The 22,349-nt window shown below is 47.1% G+C and overlaps 1 protein-coding gene and 2 non-coding genes across 3 annotated transcripts in view; 2 read left to right on the top strand and 1 right to left on the bottom strand.

The window, feature by feature from the left end:
• LOC148143415 (uncharacterized) overlaps nucleotides 1-22,349 on the top strand; it is a 753,683-nt gene that overhangs the window by 162,023 nt on the left and 569,311 nt on the right. The gene's annotated exons all lie outside the window — the stretch shown is intronic.
• trnae-uuc (transfer RNA glutamic acid (anticodon UUC)) lies at nucleotides 125-196 on the bottom strand. The gene has a single exon. It is a non-coding gene; the product is annotated as a tRNA-Glu (tRNA).
• trnan-auu (transfer RNA asparagine (anticodon AUU)) lies at nucleotides 12,175-12,252 on the top strand. Its single transcript has one exon. It is a non-coding gene; the product is annotated as a tRNA-Asn (tRNA).

Below are 22,349 nucleotides of genomic sequence, written 5' to 3'. Positions count from 1 at the left end.
TGAATGAGAACACGATTTCAACGAGCCATTTTACACTGCAGCACCCAGTGACAACGAAGACCAATAATTAACTGGAGAGCGCATTTAAGGAGAATGGGTAGCCAAAATACGCACGGAAAATTGCTTCCCTGACCGGGAATCGAACCCGGGCCGCAGCGGTGAAAGCGCCGAATCCTAACCACTAGACCATCAGGGAGACGTCAGAGCGGTTGGACAGCTCAACTGAAAATTGCTTCCCTGTTCGGAAATCGAAACTGGGCCACGGTAGTTAGAATGCTTCCACCAATGTCATTTCTTGTCTCCATTTCTCCCGATGCGGTCTCCTCTACATTGGGGAGACTGGAGACTCCTCGCAGAGTCAAGTCACAGCGCTTGAGGGAACATCTCCAGGACACCCGCAACAATCAACCCCATCGCCCTATGGCCCAACATTTCAACCCCCCTCCCACTCTGCCGGGGACATGCAGGTCCTGGGCCTCCTCCATCGCCGCTTACTCCCCACCCGATGTCTGGAGTTAGAACGCCCCAACTTCCGTCTCGGATAGATTCAACCCAAGGACATCAATGTGAACTTCACCAGTTTCCTCATTTCTCCTCTACCCACCTTACCTCGGTTCCAACCTTCCGGCTGTCCTCATGACCTGTCCTACCTGCCAATCTCCCTTCCCACCTATCCGCTCCACCCTCCTCTCTGACCTGTCACCTCCGTCACCACTCCCATTCACCTACTGTACTCTTTGCTACCTTTGGCCCAGCACCCCACAATTTATCTCTCCACCCTGGAGGCGTCCTGCCTCTATTCCTGATGAAGGGCTTTTGCCCGAAACGTCGATTTTCCTGCTCCTCACAAGCTGTCTGACCTGCCGTGCTTTTCCAGCACCACTCTGATCTAAACTCTGGTTTCCAGCATCTGTAGTCCTCACTTTTGCCTACACAATAAACCCAGTGTGCCGATTTCTCATCAACAAACTGACACTAGCAGACACAACGTCTGCAGAAACCCTAGCCACATTACTTTACATTAATGACATCTGTGAAATGATGTCCAGACAACCCAACCCTCTCAACATCATGGTTTCCCACAAACCTACCAACACACTTGAACAGCGGCTAATGAACCTGAAATACCCGATACAAACAAGCAGCAAACGAATGTTATTTACAAAATACCACACAAGGAAATATATACATGAACTCTGCCGCACAGTTCTCTGTGGCAAGAAATGCTGGGATGAGATAAGGAAGATTTTTTCAGCCAAAACGAATCGGCACTGACTGGAAAGCCATTTAAAATCAACGCTGTCAGGCCAGGATGGAAGACCCGAAGGGATGAACGGTTTTCTTATTTCCTGAAGATTTACAAAGCTGAGACTGAGTTTTGGTGTTTGTTCCCTTTCCACTCCCAGGAGCCGCAGTGGTTGGGGCGGTGAGTTGGGGAAAGTGAAATGTGCCCGTGAGCAGCGTGTGGGGCTCTTTCAGCTTCCCCTCCTCTGACAGCGCTGTGACGTGACTCTGATGGTCTCAGGGACACTTACTGACGCGATACAGTGAAAAGAGTCTCGTTCCCGCAGATCAGGAATTCAAACCTTATGCCGGCTTCAGGACAATGAGAAAGATTAATTGGGGTGTGTGAAGAAGCTGTGAGCTGCATTTCAAACAGGTAGCTGAAGTCAGATGCGTCATCCATTGCGCCCCTGACACTGTGCGCACCTGACGCCGCCATGCGGCAGAGTTCTGACGTTACAACGGACATGCGCAGCAATGGGAACATTCACAAGAGGAACAGCCAAAGATAATCACCGTCACTGCTTCCCTTCCATAGTACCAACTTTGTGAAGCAGTATCTTTCATTGGCAAATGAAACAAATTCATCCTCAGATGCCTGCTTTATTCACGCCCCTCACTGTTCTGGTCTCATTTCCAAACTCCTGGCTCACAGCCTCAAAAGCAGCTCTGTGGGTATCTGCTTGTTCCACCCTGACAGGCAGTGGGTTGCAGATTCCCGACCAGTCCCAATGTGATTGAAATATTTCAACCCCTCCACTGATTTGCATCTTAAAAAAAAACGTGGAACAATCTCCCTCTCCTTTTGACGACAGTTCTCAACTGCAGTCGGCAGGGTTCACACCTGCGTGGGGAAACCGCAATGGATTTCATGTCCATCGCAGTCACCACTCGGCCCACCAATACAGAACCACACTGACAGCTTCATTTCCCAGGTCTCTCTGCCTGTGGAGCTGAGAAAAAGTAATTCATTGAACAGTTAGTTTGAATCCAATCACTTCACAGTTTTCGAAAGGGTTAAATATCTGCAAATGGCCAGTCTGGGTGTTTCGTCCCGAAATATGAAATGGACGTTCAGTTAGAAACACAAAGAGAAATTGCAGGAGCAACCCAGCAGGTCAGGCAGCATCTGTGGAAAGAGAATCAGAGACGACATTTCAGAACTCTTTTTTTTCCTCATCCAGGTACAGCCAAACCTACTGAATTTCTCCAGCAGTTCCGCTTTCTGTCTCGGACTCTCAGCATCCGCAGTCCTTTACGTTAGAAATTCAATCAATTCAGAAACCCCTTTGTGCTTCCTCAGTGGAGAAGATTTTCGTTTGGGAAACATTTTCCTGACACCATAAAAAACGCGCATCTTCGCAGTTATGAAAGCAGGAACAGATAAACGTTCCAGCCGTGGGTGGTCGCGAACCACCAACCTTTCGGTAAATAGCCGATTGTGCTGACCAATTGCGCCACAGTGACACGGCCTAAGCGTCACTCGCACAGTCTCTTTGAGGGCGCTACTATTCAATTCATAATTCAACCTGACCCGCCCAGAATTACCATTGTCTTCTATCAGTTTTACTTTTGCATAATAAAGCCTTGGACATTCATTGTGGAGACATGCAGATTCCCGACCTGTCCCAATGTGATTGAAATATTTCAACCCCTCCACTGATTTTCATCTTAAAAAAAAACGTGGAACAATCTCCCTTTCCTTTTGACGACAGTTCTCAACTGCATTCGGCAGGGTTCACACCTGCGTGGGGAAACCGCATTGAATTTCATGTCCATCGCACCATCTGCAGGCACATACATGTCACGAGGAACTAGCTCTTCGACACTGGGGCCATCGCCCTCCGAGCCTTTCAGTGCTTTGCCTCTTCCCGAATTTTCTCATTAGCCCCGAGCCGAGAAGGGGTTTGAATTCCTGATGTGTAGAGAATTCTTTCAATGTGTCTGGTCAGTTCATGTCCCGAGTGTATCAGAGTCAATCTCCCGGCCTCTTAAACAAGGGGAAGGTGTCTGGACTGTCTCTGCTCAGTCGGACAGTTCTCCTCTAATTCCACTTCCCAAGGTTTCTAAAGATTCACAAAGCTGGAGACTGGGATTTCTGTTTTACTTCCTGAAAATTATTCCACCTGCTAACTGATAATATTTTGCCAAAACATCTTCCCCATTGCAACATTTGGATTATATCCAGGGATAAGCAATTTCCATTTTGTGGAGACATTCCCAAGTTTGGGAATGTTCTCTTTGGAGCAAAGAAGATTAACTGGAGATTTCCAGGGGCTGTTAGCAATGATGGGAGAAGACGTGGTGGGAATGGGCAGGGTAATGATCAGAAGAACCTATTGCCACTGACTAGGGTCAGTTACCAGAGGACAGGGATTGAAGCTCTTTAATGGAAAGCAGCATTTGTGTAGAACAAACACAGCGAATACTGCAGAAAGCCGACGGGTCGAGCAGCATCTGTGGAAAGGTAAACAGAGCCGACGTTCTAAGTGGTGCGACAGTTTTTGTTCAGAACTCAGTGTTTTGCCTCTTCCCGAAGTTGGTCCAGGTCTGTGTCTCAATTGGCAAACACATGGGAAGTGCAGTGCTGCAATGTGAAGTTATAGCCTTTGCTGTTTAAAAGAAAACAGTGCATTGTTTCAATGGTGATATATTGGAATGTGGAGAAAGTGAGGACTAGAGATGAAAGTCGAAAAATGTGGCACTGGAAAATCACAACAGGTCAGGCAGCATCTGAGGAGCAGGATAGTGAACATTTCGGGCACAAGCCCTTCATCAGGAATGATGTATGGATGTGCAAAGGGGTCTCAGAGTCCCTCCACACCAGTCAATGCCAGTTGTCGGGCAGATGAAGCAGGCAATGAGCGAGGCAAGTCTTATGTTACGAAGAGGAATTCAGTTCAGAAGTGGGGTCATTGAACATATTTGAGGCTAGGTTCATCTGAGTTTTGAACAACAAAGCAGTGGGTGGTTATGGGGGGAGGTAAGAAATTGGTTTGAAGACCAGTACATGTCACTCACAGAGTCAGGCAGCACTGAACATACCCTTCATCCATCGAGTCCATGCTGAGTATGTTCTCAAACTAAACTTGTCCCACCTACCAGTGTTTGGCCCATAAACCTTCGAACCTTTCGTATTCATGTACTTATCCAAATGTCTTTTAAACGTTGGAACTGTACGTGTATAAAATCATGTGGATAGGATAAATAGACAAAGTCTTTTCCTGGGGTGGGGGGAGTCCAGAACGAGAGGGCATGGGTTTAGCGTTAGAGGGGAAAGATACGAAAGAGATCTAAGGGGCAACTTTTTCACGCAGAGGATTGTAAGTTTATTGAATGAACTGGGGTGTTTCTTACTGCCTTTAATTTCTGATATGGCTAGAAAGAACTGTTTGTTCAGTTTCTTACTGCCTTTAATTTCTGATATTATCTACTGCATCCGCTGCAGCCGGTGTGGCCTCCTCTATATTGGGGAGACAGGCCGCCTACTTGCGGAGCGATTCAGAGAGCACCTCTGGGCCACACGGACGAACCAACCCAATCACCCTGTAGCACAGCATTTCAACTCCCCCTCCCACTCCACCGAGGATATGCAGGTCATTGGACTCATCCACCGCCAAACCACAACAACGCGACGGTCGGAGGAGGAGCGTCTTATCTTCCGACTGGGAACCCTCCAACCACAGGGGATGAACTTGGACTTCACCAGTTTCTTCATCCCCCCTCCCCCCACCTTGTCTCAGCCGAATCCCTCCAGCCCGGCACCGCCTTCCTGACCTGCAGTCTTCTTCTTGACCTCTCCGCCTCCACCCTACTCCGACCTATCACCCTCACCTTGACCTCTTTCCACCTATCACATTTCCAACGCCCCTCCTCCAAGTCCCTCCTCCCTACCTTTTATCTTCTCCTGCTGAACACTCTCTGCTCATTCCTGAAGAAGGGCATGTGCCCGAAACTTCGAATCTTCTGTTCCCTAGATGCTGCCTGACCTGCTGTGCTGTTCCAGCAATAAAGTTTCAGCTATTGAATGAACTGCCAGAGGAAGTGGTGAAGTCTAGTACGATTGCAACATTTAAAAGGCATTTGGTTAGGTATATGAAGAGGAAGGGTTTGGAGGGATATGGGGCCGTGTGCTGTTAGGTGGGACGAGATTGGGTTGGGATAGTTAGTCGGCATGGACAAGTTTGACCAAACAGTCTGTTTCTGTGCTGTACATCTCGATGACTCTATGACTTCCTCTGGACATTCATTCTGCACTCAGAACACACTCTTAAAAAACAATCCTTGTCCTGTCTTTATAAAATCTTTCTCTACTCACCTCAAAATATTTGCTCCCAGATCCTGAAACCCCCAGCTGAGGGAAAGGACACCTGTTGTTCCCCTCATCCGTATCCCTCATGATTTTATAATCCTCTCAATCTCCTATGCTCCAGTGAGAAAGGTTCCAGCGTATCCACCCTAGATGTAGGTATATTCATATCCAGTTATGAAGTGTTCAATGCTGGTGCAGGCTGGAAAGATCAAGTGGTCTACTCCTGCTCCCAATTTATCCTGGCTGTTACGTTTCTCAGCCCCATTCTCCCGGCTTCTCCCCGCAACTCTCAACCCTTGATACTCTTTCTCAGTGTTAAACATACTCAGTGACCTGGCCTCCACAACTTTCTGTGACAATGAATTCCATAGATTCACCACTCTCTGGCTAAAGAAATTTCTCCTAATCTCCATTCTCCCTTTATGCTCAGGCTCTTATGCCCATGGGTATTATTCTCTCCTCCCAATGAAAACATCTTCCCAATGTCCACTCTGTCCAGGCTGTTCAATATTCTGTACGTTTCAGTTAGATCCCCCTTGAATGTGGGCCTGTTAATCAGCATGAACAAAACCCTTCAGGATGAGGACAGCCGGATGACGTTCAACAAAGTGAGAATGGAGGGTGAGTGTGTGGGATGGAGATTTTCAGCTTTAGGGAATAAGATGGGAAAGAAAGTTTAATATAACTTATAATTGATCAGATGAGCCGATGGGCCAAGGAGTAGTGGATGGAGTTTAATTTAAACCAATATGAGCTGTTGCATTTTGATGAGGCAAATCAGGGCTGGACCTATGTGGTTAATGGTAAATTAATGGAATTCTGTGCTCAAGGAAGGAGTAGAGGCAGCTTCATTAAGACACTGTTGGATGGGTTTTTGCGTGGTAGGGGAATTAAGGGTAGTTGGGATAATGCAATTAGGAGGAGCTGAGATGATTGATAGATCAGCCATGATTTTAATGAATGGCGGAGCAGGGTCGATGGGCCAAATGGCCTACCCCTTCTATTACTTTGAAACTATAACCCTGCGTTTCCCATGGCTAACCCACCTAACCTGCACATCCCTCGACACTGGGCAATTCAGCATTGCCAATCCAAATCAAGGCCAGTGAGCAATGTAGTGATGTGGAAACCAAACACCAGAGAATGATAGAAAGGGACAAGGAGAATAAATGTACTAGCAATCAAAACTGGATTCTAACCATCACAAAAAATAAAACTAAAAGTTCAGTATGAGAATGTGTGCTGCATTGTAACAAAAGCGAATTAATTGACTGCACACGTTGAAGAGAATAATTATGATCTAAGACCACTTACAGAAACATGGCTTCAGAATGACACGGATTGGATTCGGAATATCGAGGGCATACGTGGCATTCAAGTCGAGTGAGAGGCTCAGTAAAGGTAGAGGGTGGGCACTGCTAATCAAAGCACTGATAACAAGGTAGTCTGGTGTCAGCTCGGATTTCAGGTCCTGATTTCTCTGTCCTCTGGTCTCCCTGTTTCCACAGAGTTAAATGTTGTCTGTTCTCAGCTCTGCTCGATTTCTGCTGAATCTTTGACCCCCTTTTACATCTTCTGGAGCAATAAAATATTCTGAGCCTCCTGGAAATGACACCTTATCTATACCCCTCCTGATTTAAAAAATCTCTATAAAGTTATCTGTCAACTTGCGAGGCTCCGTTGGAAAAATGTCCCAGCTTCTTCTTAACTCAAACCCTCCATTCCAGCAACATGCTGGTAAAGTAGGGAATAGGGAATTGTATCAAATCACATAAATGTTCTGTCTGAAACAATCTGGCTGTGTTCTTTCCTGAGATGTTGAGAGTCCCTGGTGTAAGTAATTACGAATGCAATTATTTTGGTCACAGAATTGAACAATCATTTTGCAGCAAAGGAGTCTACTCTGATAAGGAGGTAGTGGTCATTTCGAGGGTAAGTGAACAATTTGTAGATCAGGGAGATGAAGTTCCAGACACTTGGGAAGGGCAAGAAATGACTGTGATAAATAAGACAAAGATGGGTGGATGCTGGAAATCTAAAACAAAAACTGAGAACACTGGAAAAACTCAGCAGGACTGGAAGCATCTGTGGAGAGAAAGTGGAGTTAAAGTTTCGAGTCCAACAACTCCTCTTCAGGATTCTGAAATAGTTTGTGAGAACCCCTTAAGACATCTGTCCAGCTTTAAGACCATAATACACAGGAGCAGGATGAGGCCATTTGGCCCATCGAGTCTGCTTCACCAGTCGATCATGGCTGATATGTTTCTCCACCCATTCTGCTGCTCTCTCCTCATAACTCTTGACCCCTTTATAATCAAGAACCTATCTCTGTCTTAAATGCTCTCAATGACTTGGCAGCTTCAACACTTCTCCAAGTGGAAACATCATCTCCACATCCACACTATCCAGTCATAGAGTAGCACAGCGCTGCCTGACCCACTGTGATCTCCAGCATTTGTTGTTTTCAGGAAGGATTCCAGCATCTACAGCAATGCGCTTCTAAATTTTGTACCCAGTTGGTTAGCTCTCCCCGGATCCCGTGAGATTTAACCTTACTCAACGATCCACTGTGTAGTACAATTAACAAAGTTCCCAATCCCCACCTCTTTTTGCGCACATAGGTCGCACGATGGATCAGTGGTTAGCATTGCTATATTACAGCACCAAGGAGCCGCGTTCGATTCCAGCCTTGGGGCGACTGTCTGTGTGGAGTTTGCACATTCTCCCTGCCGTGTCTGCGTGGGTTTCCTCCGGGTGCTCTGTTTTCCTTCCAAAATCTGACAATGTGCAGTTTGGCTGAAGTGGTCATACGAAATGGGCCCACAGTGTACAGTAAATGTCGTGTAATGGGATAGGGGAATGTGTCTGCATGGGTTACACTTTGGATGATCAGTGTGGACTTGTTGGGCTGAATGGCGTGTTCCACATTGTAGGAATTCTACGTGGCATTCCCCCAACTCCAGAGTCTCAGAACTTGTTGCTTTTCCCTGGACAGTGTTGGGGAGGGAAACAATTTTTTACACGGGAGGAAGGTTCAGTGAGTGTGAAACCAAAAGTAAACGCAGTGATTGAGCTGTTTTCCCCGGTATACCAGAGGCTGAGGGGGTGACCTTGCAGAATTTATAGAGTCATGAGAAGCATGGATAGGGTAAATAGACAAGGTCATTTCCCTGGGATGGGAGAAGTCCAGAACAGGAGGGTAATATGTTTGGGGTGAGGGAGGCAAGTGTGATCTGCCGGTTGAAGTGGTGGATGTAGGTCCAATTATAATATTTAAAAGGCATCTGGATGGGTTTTGAATAGGAAGAGTTCAGAGGGATATGGGCCAAGTGCTGGTAAATGAGACGAGATTAATTTAGGCTATCTGGTCGGCACGGATGAGTTGGACTGAAGGACCTGTTTTTGTGCTGTGTATCTCTATGACTCTGGCTTGCCCGTAATGTTTGCATGCCTGTATGTTCAGTTTCAGTCTGGTGTCGGTGCCAATGCCTTGATATCTCATTTCCTCCACCTCCCCAGATGTTAACCATTCCGTGTCTGGTTGTTTCTCAAGAAGCTGCATTGAAGGTTCATCCTGAATTGACACTTTTTTTGCTTCCCAAAATCAGACTTACTCACTCCTAGATGTCGTGAATGATACTAACTTTCACGTGGAGGTATTCAAAATTCAAAGGTGTCGGTCTTGATGTTTTCACTTTTCGGTCTCTGTAAGATCCTGAATCAGTACCATCGGGAGAATTAGTTTGAGTGGAGTGAGAATAGAGGGGTGAGAGGGGGTGGGATGGTGCTTTCAATTTTGTGGAAAAAGAAAAGAATGTTCTGCGGAAAGTAGAATTGCTTGTTTGGAATTTCTAACCTGGTCTGACAGTGATGACGTTTGTAATCTCTTTTTACAGATTATTTGAAGATCTGAAGACGGAAATTTCAAAATCAATAGCTGAAGGGCTTTGCCTGAAACATTGACTCTGCTGCTCCTCAGATGCTGCCTGATCTGCTGTGATTTTCCAGCATTGCACTTTGACTCTGACTCTCCAGCATTTGCAGTCCTCAATTTCACGTCAATGTCTGACAGTCATTGAATCCATCGGGACTATTACAATTTTCGACTATGTTTCTGTGAGAAGGAACCAAGCTTTTTGGTTCATGTTTCAGAACGTTTTCAGCATCAGTGAGACTGGAAGAGAGACACGACTGCTGCAGCACTCTGATTGTGGAGTCAGAAAATGTTATACAGACTGGGAAGAGGAATTCACGGCCTCGAGGTGCAGTACACGTGTTTGTGTGCAGCTGAAGCTTTGGTCATGGAGAAACCCAAGGAATCCCGTCCCGTGGAGAAACCGTGGAAGTGTGGCTACTGTGGGAAAGGCTTCCCTTTCCCATCTGACCTGGAGCCTCAGCAATTCCTCCCGCCTGCTGAGCCATCAGCGGGTCCACATTAGGGAGAGACCCTTCAGCTGCCCTGAGTGCGGGAAGACCTTCAGTAATTCCTCTGTACTGCAGAGGTACCAGCGGGTCCACACGGGCGAGAGGCCTTTCCCCTGCCCCGAGTGCTGAAAGGGATTCAGCAATTCCTCCCGCATGCTGAGGGACCACTGGGTCTACACGGGAGAGAGGCCCTTTAGATGTCCCAATTGCGGGAAGGTCTTCAGCAGTTCCTACTTTCTGCAGAGGCACCAGCGGGTCCACACAGGCGAGAGGCCATTCGCCTGCACCGAATGCGGGAAGGCCTTCAGCTATTCCTCCGTCCTGCTGACCCACCGCCGGGTCTACATAATGGAGAAGCCCTTCAGCTGCTCCAAGTGCGGCAAGGCCTTCCACGATACCTCTACCTTGCTGAGGCACCAGCGGGTCCTCATCGGGGAGAGGCCGTTCTCCTGCCTCAAGTGCAGGAACGGCTTTACCCTGGCATCCCACCTTCGGGTCCATACCGGGGAGAGGCCCTTCCCCTGCCCAGAGTGCGGGAAGGCTTTCAGCAATTCCTCCCACCTGCTGAGGCACAGGCGGGGGACATACCGGGGAGAGGCCGTTCACCTGCCCCGAGTGCAGGCGGAGGTTCTCATCATTCTGCACCTTGCAGAACTACAAGCGGGCACACCAGTGCTCCCAACAATCTGATTCTGCTGGTGAAACTGCTGTGGGTCAGTGCGAGGACTGAACCCCTGCCCATTCTGACAGAGTTCAGAGGGATATAGGTCAAGTGCTGGGAAATGAGACGACATTAATTTAGGCTATCTGGTCGGCACGGATGAGTTGGACTGAAGGACCTGTTTTGTGCTGTGTATCTCTATGACTCTGGCTTGCCCGTAATGTTTGCCATGCCTGTATGTTCAGTTTTTGTCTGGTGTCGGTGCCAATGCCTTGATATCTCATTTCCTCCACCTCCCCAGATGTTAACCATTCCGTGTCTGGTTGTTTCTCAAGAAGCTGCATTGAAGGTTCATCCTGAATTGACACTTTTTTTGCTTCCCAAAATCAGACTTACTCACTCCTAGATGTCGTGAATGATACTAACTTTCAGGTGGAGGTATCCAAAATTCAAAGATGTCTGTCTTGATGTTTTCACTTTTCGGTCTTTGTAAGATCCTGAATCAGTACCATCGGGAGAATTAGTTTGAGCGGAGTGAAAATACAGGGGTGAGAGGGGGTGGGATAAGAAAAGAATGTTCTCATGTCTGGGAATTGATTGCCATGCAGGAAACTCGAGTTCTGAACAAACAACGTACCGGACTCAAAACGTCAGCTCTGTTCACCGTTCCACAGATGCTGCTCGACCTGTTGACTTTCTGCAGTATTCTCTGTGTTTATTAGGCACAATCTTTTCATTCAAGATCTTCAATTCCTGTCCTCTGGTAACTGACTCTGGTCACTGGCAATTAGTTCTTCTGAACATTAATCTGCCCATTCCCACCGCTTCTTCTCCCATCATTACCAACAGCCCCAGGAAATCTCCAGTTAACCTGTGCTCCAAAGCGAACATTCCCAACCTTGGGAATGTCTCCCCAAAAAGGAAATTCTGCATCCCTGAAAATGAAGCTTGGAAAGAGATTTTGGGAAAATATTGTCAGTTAGGAAATGGAAAAACGTTCATGAAGCAAAACAGAAATCCAATTCTCCAGTTTTATGAATCTTTAGAAACTCTTTGGGAAGCAGATTTAGAGGAGAATGAAAGATGAACTGTCCGACTGAGTAGAGACAGTCCAGACACCGTCCCCCTGTTGAAGAGGACGGGGGATTGACTCTGATTTTCTCGGGAGAATGAACTGATCTGAGACATTGAAAGAATTGTCGTTCCTGCACATCAGGAATTCAAACCCCTTCTCGCCTCCGAGCCAATGAGAGAACTCGGGAACAGGCAAAACCCGGAAAGGCTCGAAGGGCGACGGCCCCAGAGTAAGAAAGCTAGTTCCTCGTGACATGGATGTGTCTGCAGACTGCCCCCGGTGTCTCCACAATGAATGTCCCAGGCTTTATGATGGAAAAGTAAGACTGATAGACGACAAATGTAATTCTAGGCGGGGCAGGCTGAATTATGAATTCAATAATACCCTCCCCATTGCGCTGCTGCAGCCTACCCTATCGTCCGTGACTGTGGCCCAATTGGTCAGCGCGTTCGGCTATTAACCGAGAGGTTGGTGGTTCGAGCCCACCCAGGGGCGGTGTATTCGTTACTCTTCCTTGGCTTCGAGGCTGTGCGCTTGTAATGGGGTCAGGAAAATGTTCCCCAAACAGAAATCTTCTCCATAAAGGCGTTTCTGAATTGAATTGATGTCTAATGTAAGGGACTGCGGATGCTGAGAAGCCGAGATAAAAAGAGAAACTCGGCAGGTTTGACAGTACCTGTCGGAGAAAACAGAATTTTGAAATGTTGTCTCTGATTCTCTTTCCACAGATGTTGACTGACCTTCTCAGTTCCTCCTGCAATTTCTAGTTTTGTTTTTAACTGAAAGTTCATTTCACCTTTTGGGATGAAACACCTAGACTCGCCATGTGCAGATATTTAACCCTTTCGAATAACTGTGAAGTGATTGGATTCAAACAAACTCTGCGATGATTCATTCTTTCTCAGCTCCACAGGCAGACAGACCTGGGAAGTGATGCTGTCAGTGTGGTTCTGTATTCGTGGGCCGAGTGGTTAATGCGATGGACTTGAAATCCATTGCGGTTTCCCCACGCAGGTGTGAACCCTGCCGACTACAAAATGAGAAATGTCGTCGAAAAGAAAGGGAGCTTGCTCCCCGGCTTCTTCTTTAAGATTCAAATCAGTGGAGGGGGAAAAGTATTTCACTCACATTGGGACTGGCGGGAATCTGCAACCCACTGCCTGTTCGGGTGGAACAAGCAGATACCCGCAGAGCTTCTTTTGAGACTATGAGCAAAGTATTTGGAAATGAGACTAGAACAGTGAGGGGCATGAAATCGTGATCGAAATGAAGCAGGCACCTGAGGACAAGGGTATTTCCTTTACCAGTGAAAGATACTGCTTCACAAAGTTGGGCCTGTGGAAGGGAATCAGTGACGGTGATTATCTTTGGTTGTTCACCTTGTGAATGTTCCCATTGCTGCGCATGTCAGTGTTAACGTCAGAACTCTGCAGCATGGTGGCGTCAGGTACGCACAGAGCTAAGGGCGCAATGGATGACACATCTGACTCCACCTACTTGTTTGAAATGCAGCTCACAGCTTCTTCACACACCCCAATTAATCTTTCTCATTGTCCTGAAGCCGGCATACGGTTTGAATTCCCGATCTGCGGGAATGGGAATCTTTTCACTGTCTCGCATCAATAAATGTTCCTGAGAACATCGGAGTCAAGTCACAGCGCTGTCAGATGAGAGGAAGCTAAAATATCCCCACATGCTTCTCACGGGTACATTTTACTTTCCCCAACTCAACGCCTCAACCACTGCGGCTCCTGGGAGTGGAAAGGAAACAATCACCAAAACCCAGTCTTAGCCTTGTGAATCTTCAGAAAATCAGCAAACGTTCATCCCTTCGGATTTTCCATCCTGGGCTGACAGGGATGGGTTTTGTCACTCTTTTGTAGGACATTGCAAGTGGATGTTTTGCAGAAAAGCACCACAATGCAATCTGATTAATCAGGACCTGGGTGTTTTCGGTCTTTGAATGTTAGTGTTGTGCTCCAGAACTTTGTTGTTCATACTTTATAATACGAATCTCCCAGTCCCCTGTATCACTTGCAGAAAATGTTTAATGTGCATCTTGTAATCCTTTCACTGTCTGCTAATGAGGATAACGTTTCCGTGTTTTACCTAAATTATCTTGACCTTGCATACCTCAAGCCTCAATCTAATTTCACGAGAAAGCTTTTCCAGTTCAAAAGCCAACTGTTAATGATGGCTCTGTTTCTTGTCACGTATCCAATTTCAGATCGATGTTGTTAATGCCCCTTTTATTCCTTCAGATCCATGTTTCGCTCACAGGGCGAGAAAAGAACTGTCACCAAATACATTTACCAATCTACGTTCATCCTATCGATTGTATTAGCATCATCAACACTTCTCATCAAAATAACTCGAGAGACTTTCATCACAATTTTCTGTGAACAGTTCTACATTAGCTTTGCTGAATGAACCCCAAATTTCTTGAAGTGGCTCCTTATTTTCGGCCCTGATTATTAATCTCTCTACGCATGGAAATGGATCCTTCCCACCCGCTCTATCCCTCATCAACGTGTGTGTAGTTCAGTTCGATCTCCCATCAGCCTCCTCTGTCCTGATCAAATCCAGGGCAAGAGGATACGTTGGGACTATGGCGCGGACAGGACAAGCCCAATACTCACCTTTCCTGTTAGAACAATTCCATGAGAAATTTTAGACCACAACTTTGGGCGTGTAGTTGTGGCCGAACACTTAAGGTGTTGGCGTAGAGATCCTTTGGGCTCCCCCGCGCAGGGTGGTAACCTGCTGACTATGCTTTCTTCGCTGGCGATTCTAACTGATTTTCTGTTGGTTGCATTATCGCTCAAACTTCACAAAACCCGTCTCAATAAAGTCCCGTTTTCTCATGTCTGGGAATTGATTGCCTGCAGGAAACTCGAGTTCTGAACAAACAACGTACCAGACTCACGACGTCAGCTCTGTTTATCTTTCCACAGATGCAGCTCGACCTGTTGGCTTTCTGCAGTATTCTCTGTGTTTATTGGGCACAAGTGCTGCTTTTCATTCAAGAACTTCAATCCCTGTCCTCTGGTAACTGACTCTGGTCAGTGGCAATTAGTTCTTCTGATCATTAATCTGCCCATTCCCACCGCTTCTTCTCCCATCATTACCAACAGACCCAGGAAATCTCCAGTTAACCTTCTGTGCTCCAAAACGAACATTCCCAACCTTGGGAATGTCTCCCCAGAATGGAAATTCCTCATCCCTGGAAATGAAGCATGGCGTACACTTGGGAAGTGATTCTGGCAAAATATTGTCAGTTAGGAAATGGAAAAATGTTCATGAAGCAAAACAGAAATCCCAGTCTCCAGCTTTGTGAATCTTTAGAAACTCTTTGGGAAGCGGATTTAGAGGAGAATGAAAGATGAACTGTCCGACTGAGCAGAGACAGTGCAGACATCGTCCCCTTGTTGAAGAGGACGGGAGATTGACTCTGATGTTCTCGGGACATGAACTGATCTGAGACATTGAAAGAATTGTCGTTCCTGCACATCAGGAATTCAAACCCCTTCTCGCCTCCGAGCCAATGAGAGAACTCGGGAGGCTCGACGGGCGACGGCCCCGGAGTAAGAAACCCAGTTCCTCGTCACATGGATGTGTCTATAGAGGGTGGGATCAGACTGTCCCCGGTGTCTCCACAACAAATCTCCCAGGCTTTATTATGGAAAAGTAAAACTGACAGACGACAATTGTAATTCTAGGCAGGGCAAGCTGAATTATGTATTCACTAATAGCCTCCCCTAAGTGATGGCGCAGCCAACGTAGTCACCTGTCTCTGTAGCGCAATTGGTCAGCGCGTTGGGCTGTTAACTGAAAGGTTGGTGGTGCGAGCCCACTCAGGGGCGGTGTGTTTGCTGCTCTCCCTCCAGCCGCGAAGTTGTCTGTTTTTAATGGGGTCAGGCAAACAATTTCCAGAACAGCTGCTTCTCATTCTGTCTCGCTGCTGTCATTTGTCCCGTCTCCAGGAACCGGCCCCTCTCTACTGGCAGAAAATTAAACCTTTTTGTTTCTAAACTTTTCTCTGACACCTGAGTGACCAGTGACAAGAATTGTCCTCCTCAACAGAGAACAGGAGAAGACCACTCAGACCTCCACGAGTGTGTCATCTCAACTGCGCACATTGGGTCAGTATATCAATGTGAAATATTTATGTAGAAGCAGATAAGAAGGCGAGGTGCAGAACAGAGCGCCGTTATACGGGAAAGCGGCTAAAGAGGACATTGAGTGAATAGGAGAGATGGTTTCCCTTCTGGGTGATGCTCCCATCACGCACCCGCAGACGTATCGCCGTCGTGCAAATATAAACTCTGTCTGAATTCCCACATCATTTTTCCGAACTGTGATTTCACTCAAAAGCACAAAATTTCAACACTCGCAAAATTCAAACTTTAACAAAGTTGCCATAGATATGTTTTGGAACACCTGGAAAACATTCTTCCAAACGTACCTGGGGAATTTCGGTTTGAGGGCTCTTGAACTTGAAGTAGAAGGACGGGAAGTTTGCCTTGAGGCTGCGTAATGTGGAGATGTGTTCCCCATGTTAACTGATAGTGATTGACCATCACAGTGCTTCACGATGCAGGGCTGCCCTGACCCACCGGGAGGTTTCTTTGATAAACTGTCCCGGGGGCTTCCAGCCGTACCGTGACGTCATAGGGCGAGCCCCCGGTGATGGCCCGCAGCTGCTGTGACACAATAATGATGCTGGCCCCGGAACATGAATACCAATTAGTTCGTGAGTCACGTGGTTCTGAATCATTCTATGGGAAGTTCTTTCAACTTCACGGGTTTATATATGAGAGGAGGTAAATGGGCAAGGTTTACACCTCGGTTCCACTCTTCCTTCACTCTCAACACCCCACACCCACCTCCCATTGTCCCAAGGCACTTTCCCCTGCAACTGCCGAATGTGTAACACCTGCCCATTTACCTGCTCCTTCCTAAATATCCAAGGGCTCGAAAATACCTGCCAGGTGAAGCAGCACTTTACCTGCACATTTGCTGCTCACTGTGTGGTTTCCCCAACGTAGCATGATGCATAAACTGGGTGACAGTTTCGCAGAACATCTCAATTCTGCCCGCACAAAAGGCCCTGAGATTCTGGTTGCCCGCCACTTTAACACGCCACCCTGTTCCCTGGCCAACGTCTCTGTCTCAGGCATGCAGTATTGATCCAGCAAAGCTCAGCTCCAGACGGAAGAACAAAGCCTCATTTTCCACTTGAAGACCCTTCAGTATCCCCCCCCCCCCCCCCCCGGTCTACAATATCGAGTTCCATGTCTTTCGGTCCTGAAATCCGCCATGTCCTATTCTCTCCGATTCATGTAATGTCGTCTTTAGCAGCTTTCCCGTCTAAGGGCGCTCTGTTCTGCACCTCGCCTTCTCATTTGCTTCCCAAAAACCTCAACATAAATATTTCACATGGATAGTCTGGCCCAATGTGCACAGTTGAGGTGACACACTGGTGGAGGTATGCGTGATCTTCTCCTATTCTCTGTACCCTATGTTGAGGAGGGCAATACTTGTCACTGGCCACCTGGGTATCAGAAAACTGTTTAGAAACAAAATGGTTGAATTATCTGCCAGTGGAGAGAGCCCGGTTCCTGGGGAAGGGACAAACAGCAGCAGGGAGACTGAATGAGAAGCAGCTGTTCTGGAAACTCTTTGCCGCTTGCAATTCTTAGAGCAATATCAAATGTATTTCACACTGAGCAAGTGTCAGCCAGTTCCAGAGGTGGGGCTGTTACGGGCGATTGGGTGCGCCAGGTTTCTAGCTCATTGGTCTAGGGATATGAATTTCGCTTTGTGTCTTCTACTACTCCGACTTGCCAGAGATGCGGTGTTTGAGGAATGTCAGCAATGAAGCGAGATTGGAAAATTGGGACTGCCCTCCACGGAGAACAGAAACCTTGCAAATCATGAGAGGCCTAGACACAGGAAATAATGTTGTGAAAATGCTCCCACGCATGAAAGGATCCACAACGATTCGGCAGAGTTTTAAAGTCAGGAGGGAAAGAAGTAAAAGTGACATTAGGAAGAACGTTTTCGTACAGGGAGTGGTTAGTGTCAGTAAATCCCGATCTGACATTGACAAAAAAATGGACCCGAAAGGAATTCGGTGGTCATTTTCAGATGTGCAGATTTACACGGAAAAGGCAAGGGAATGATACGAATTGAGACACACGTTTCTTACGGTGTAGAACCAGCAGATTGAAGGTGGGCCGCATGGCCTCCGTCTGCGCTGTGACACATGTTGTGATTCAGTGTGAAATCACAGTTCGACCAACAGAATGTGGGAATTTAGAAAAAAGTTTATATTTACACAGCCTCCATTCGTCTGCGAAACAGCATATGACACGACAGCAGTGGAGGTCTTTGACATCAGTCTCAAACGTGCATGCCACGCGCCAGACGAAAGGCTGAAGGGACCTATGGAAAACATTCCATGTGGGAAAGTAGAGTGTCGCAGCAGGAGGGTGCTGGGTTCATGTCCCTCGATCGAAACTATCGTCTGCTATTACTTCCCTTTGTAACAGTACTCTGTTCTATATCTTGCCTTTGCCTCTGCTTCCCAAATCTTCGAGCATCTGAGCTGAATATGTCACTAAACATTGGCCCAATTTACACAATTGAGGGGAAGTGCTAGTGGAGATTTGAGTTGCTTTCCGCCAGTCTGCTCTGAACTGAATCCTAACACCTCTTCTCTGAAATGGGAACGGGCTGGTGAATTTGAAACAATTCGAATTCGATTTCGAATCCCTACAGTGTGGAAACAGGCCCTCCTGCTCAACAAGTCCTTATCAACACTCCGAAGAGTTACCCGCCCAGACCCGACATTTACTTCTGACTGATGCGTCTAACCTACCGACCTCTGGGCACTATGGGGCAGTTTAGCATGATCAGTCCACCTAACCTGCACATCTTTCGACTGTGGAAGGAAACCGGAGCACCGCCGGAAACCCACGCAGACACGGGGGATTGAACAAACTCCACACAAACAAGCTGCACAAGGGTAGGATCGAATTCAGATACCGTTATGAGACAGCAGTGTTAACCACTGAGCCGCAAAGCCACATTATTTGCTTTCGTATTCATTCCCTGCAATAATTCCCCACTCCGGTTCAGACGGGAATGACAGGATGATCAGCATTTCAAAAGCAGCATCACCATACAGACACAGTTCCCATGATTAGGGCACATATCACCGATTGCGAATCACCTCGGAGAGATAGAAGTGACAGAGAGTCCATGGAAATGATTGACTGAACGGCTTCATGCTGCGGCGGAATGACGTCACACGTTAATGCCGTCCCTCTCCCTGTCTCTGGGACAGAGCGGCTGAGGGAGAAACAATGGCTCATTTTCAACTTCATCTGGGACAGTTGGGGCTCAGATGTTCATTGCTGCCCGTTCGCAGCAAAGAAACAGACGCCCGTGTTAGAAAAGTCTTTCTGCAGGATTGCTGTGTGAAGACGAATTCTGAACACCGAGCCGGCTGCACACAAATACATTCATATGAATTTACCTGAGGGAACAGTTTCCAGTGTCCATTTCTCTCTGTCTCACCAGCACAACATCTTTCTGTCTCTTTGATTACAGACCTTTGTAATGTAGTTAAAACTTGCCCATTTCCTCCGCATTAGTGCAACTGACCTCTCCCACCCCAAGTGATTGAGAGAAAGCAGAAGTGCGAATGGGCTCTGCCCTCCCCCAGAACAGTTTGCAAGTAGAAACAAAATGGTTTAATTATCCGCCAGTGGAGAGAGTCTAGTTACTGGGAACGAGACAAACAGCAGCGTCCTGGGCGCAGGGAGACGGAATGAGAAGCAAATGTTGTGGAATCTCTTTGCTGCTTGCGATTCTTGGAGCAACTCAAACGTATTTCACACTGAGCAAGTCTCAGTTGCTTCAGGGGAGGGCGTTTGGAGCGTCCGGCGTTCCAAACGAGATGGGACTCTCATTAAACGAGATGGGACTGCCTGAAGGAGGGATGGGGCCGAGCTCCCATAACAGCGAACATGGTAAAAGGAAGCACTTGCTCAAAGTGAAAACAAGCATTGCACATCGTTCGCCCGCGCAGTCCGACTCTGAAAGAATCCTCCAGCTGCATTCTTGCTCAATAGTGAGCGTGAAATTTCAGGAAGCGGGGAAGTGAAGTGATTGCAGATAGCGCTGAACAGGTTGACGTTAATGGTGCCGTGTATGAGGATTGTCAGCAATGAAGGTAGATTGGAAAGTTGGGACAGTTCTCCTTGGAGAACAATGGGTTGAAAGATGGCCTGATTGACGTTTTTCGAGTCATGAGGGTCTAGACACAGGAATAAGGTAGTGCAAATGCTCCCACGCCTGAAAGGATCGACAACGACTCAGCAGAGTTTTAAAATCACGAGGGAAAGAAGTAAAAGTGACATGAGGAAGAACGTTTTCGTACAGGGAGTGATCAGGGTCAGTAGGTGACGCAAACTTCAAACAATTATGTTCTTGAATCCATAGGACAGACGGATGGGAGGGGAAGACAAGAAGAAAGAGAGACACAGTGTCAGCGATAAAAGGGAGAAAAGTCAGAAAAACAGAAGTTAAGGAAACACATAGAGAGACTGAGGAAGGGATACAATTCCAGTGGGTCCCAGCTTTCCCTATGGTTTCATACAGTCCCTCTCATCCATGAAAGATAGGCCCTGCTCCTAAAATCTACGTCAGTCTGGATGGTTCAGGGACGGTGTGGGGGTGATGGACGGTGGTTAATCGATCAAAACTGACACTGAGACTCAAACAGTACCCACACTCATTCACACACACACACACACACAGACACACACACACACACACACACACACACACACACACACACACACACACACACACACACACACACACACACACACACACACACACACACACACACACACACACCCTTTGTTACTCACCTCCTGCTCCATCCACGTCAAAGGTAATTCTGGCTGACAGGACCTGCTTTAAATACCTTTAGGACTATGACTTAAAGATCCTTCTGTGCCCAAAACTCAGCTCTTCTACCAAGAGTATGCCTCCCCCAGGGATCGAGCATTTAAAGTTGTGAGTTGAGAGGAGGCGGGGGTGGTGTGAGAGAAAGCAGCAGCTGAATAGTTTAGTCCAAACTATCTGTCTGTCTGTCCCTCTCCTCCTTCCCCCACCTCCTCACCTCACACACAGATTACAGACTTAAAGTCCACACAGAGACAAAGCTACAGTTTCAAACCAGCAGCAGCCACAACACACTTTCATTTAGACAACAAAACACAGGCTTCGGCACTCAAAGGACACAGATTTATTTCACAAGGACACAAGGATTTTCACACAGCTGAACACAACATTGTCTGAGTATATCTCTGGACATGTTTGCAAAAGTCAGTGATTCTGTGTCTCACTCTGATTGTATTGCGCTTCCATCTCTGTGTTAATGTCTGTTTTTCTGTGTTGATGTGACTATCTCTGCAAGCAATGGGACACAGATTACGTCGGAGGGAAGTTTGTGTGTGTCTGTCTGTGTATGAATGACAAACTGTCTGCAGTGGCACACATTGTCCAGGAAGCGTGTGTCTGAAAGTTTCTTTATACCTGTTTGTGAATCTGATTTTGTGCCTGTGAGTGTTGGTGTGGGCCCAGTTCTGCCTGCAATGGGACAAACTTTGATTCATCACTTTTATAATTCATTCTTTCAAAGTCAGAGTTTCCCTCTCTCTGAGAAGTACAGTAACACAATGCCGCCTTCTGCTGGCCTACCCATGTGACATCACAAGCGCCACATTTCCCTGTTCCACTGCATCTGTTTCTTGGGGTTGGGGAGGGGGGTGGGTGGGGGGGGGGTGGAGATCCATCAGAATTTTACTGAGAACAGCAGCACACAACTACCTGAGTCAGGTGTGAACTCAGAAGGTGGGATGACTGAGTAAATCCTTTCCCAGAAAAGCAGCAGGTAACAGCTTCTTACCAGTGTGTATTCGTTGGGGTTTCGGAAGGTTTTTTTGAATGGACAAATCGTTTCCCACACACAGAGAGGGAATTGGCCTCTCCCCAGTGTGAATGTACTCATGTATCAGCATTTCATATCTGTGTTTAAATCTTTTCTCTCAATGTGAGCATTTGAAAGGTCTCTCAGTGTTAACCAGTTGGTGTGCCTCGAGGTTGATAACAGAGAAAGCCTTGTTACACTCAGAGCAGGGGAATGGCCTCTCCCCAGTGTGATCTCACTGGTGCGTCAGCAGGTAGGATGAGTCACTGAATCTCTTCCCACACTCAGGGCAGATGAATGGCCTCTCCCCACTGAGTGCATTCTTGTTTCTCAAGGACGGGTGATTGATTGAATCCCTTCCCACAAACAGCAGGTGAATGACTTATCTCCAGTGTGACTGCATTCCCCATGGTTTACCCACCCAGCCTACACAATATGGGCAATTTAGCATGGCCAACCCACCTAACCTGTATGTCATTGAATTGTGGGAGGAAACTGGAGCATCGAGAGGAAACCACACAGACATATGAAGAAAGTGCAAGCTCCACGCATTCACCCGAGTTCTGGAATCAAACTCAGGTCC

The sequence above is a fragment of the Chiloscyllium plagiosum genome, unplaced genomic scaffold (genome assembly GCF_037043375.1).
Source record: "Chiloscyllium plagiosum isolate Xiang-an unplaced genomic scaffold, Cpla_swu_hap1 HiC_scaffold_27, whole genome shotgun sequence".
Classification (NCBI taxonomy): Eukaryota; Metazoa; Chordata; class Chondrichthyes; order Orectolobiformes; family Hemiscylliidae; genus Chiloscyllium; species Chiloscyllium plagiosum.
Note: the sequence above shows the minus strand (reverse complement) of the source record. Positions and strands in the feature narration are given on the sequence as shown.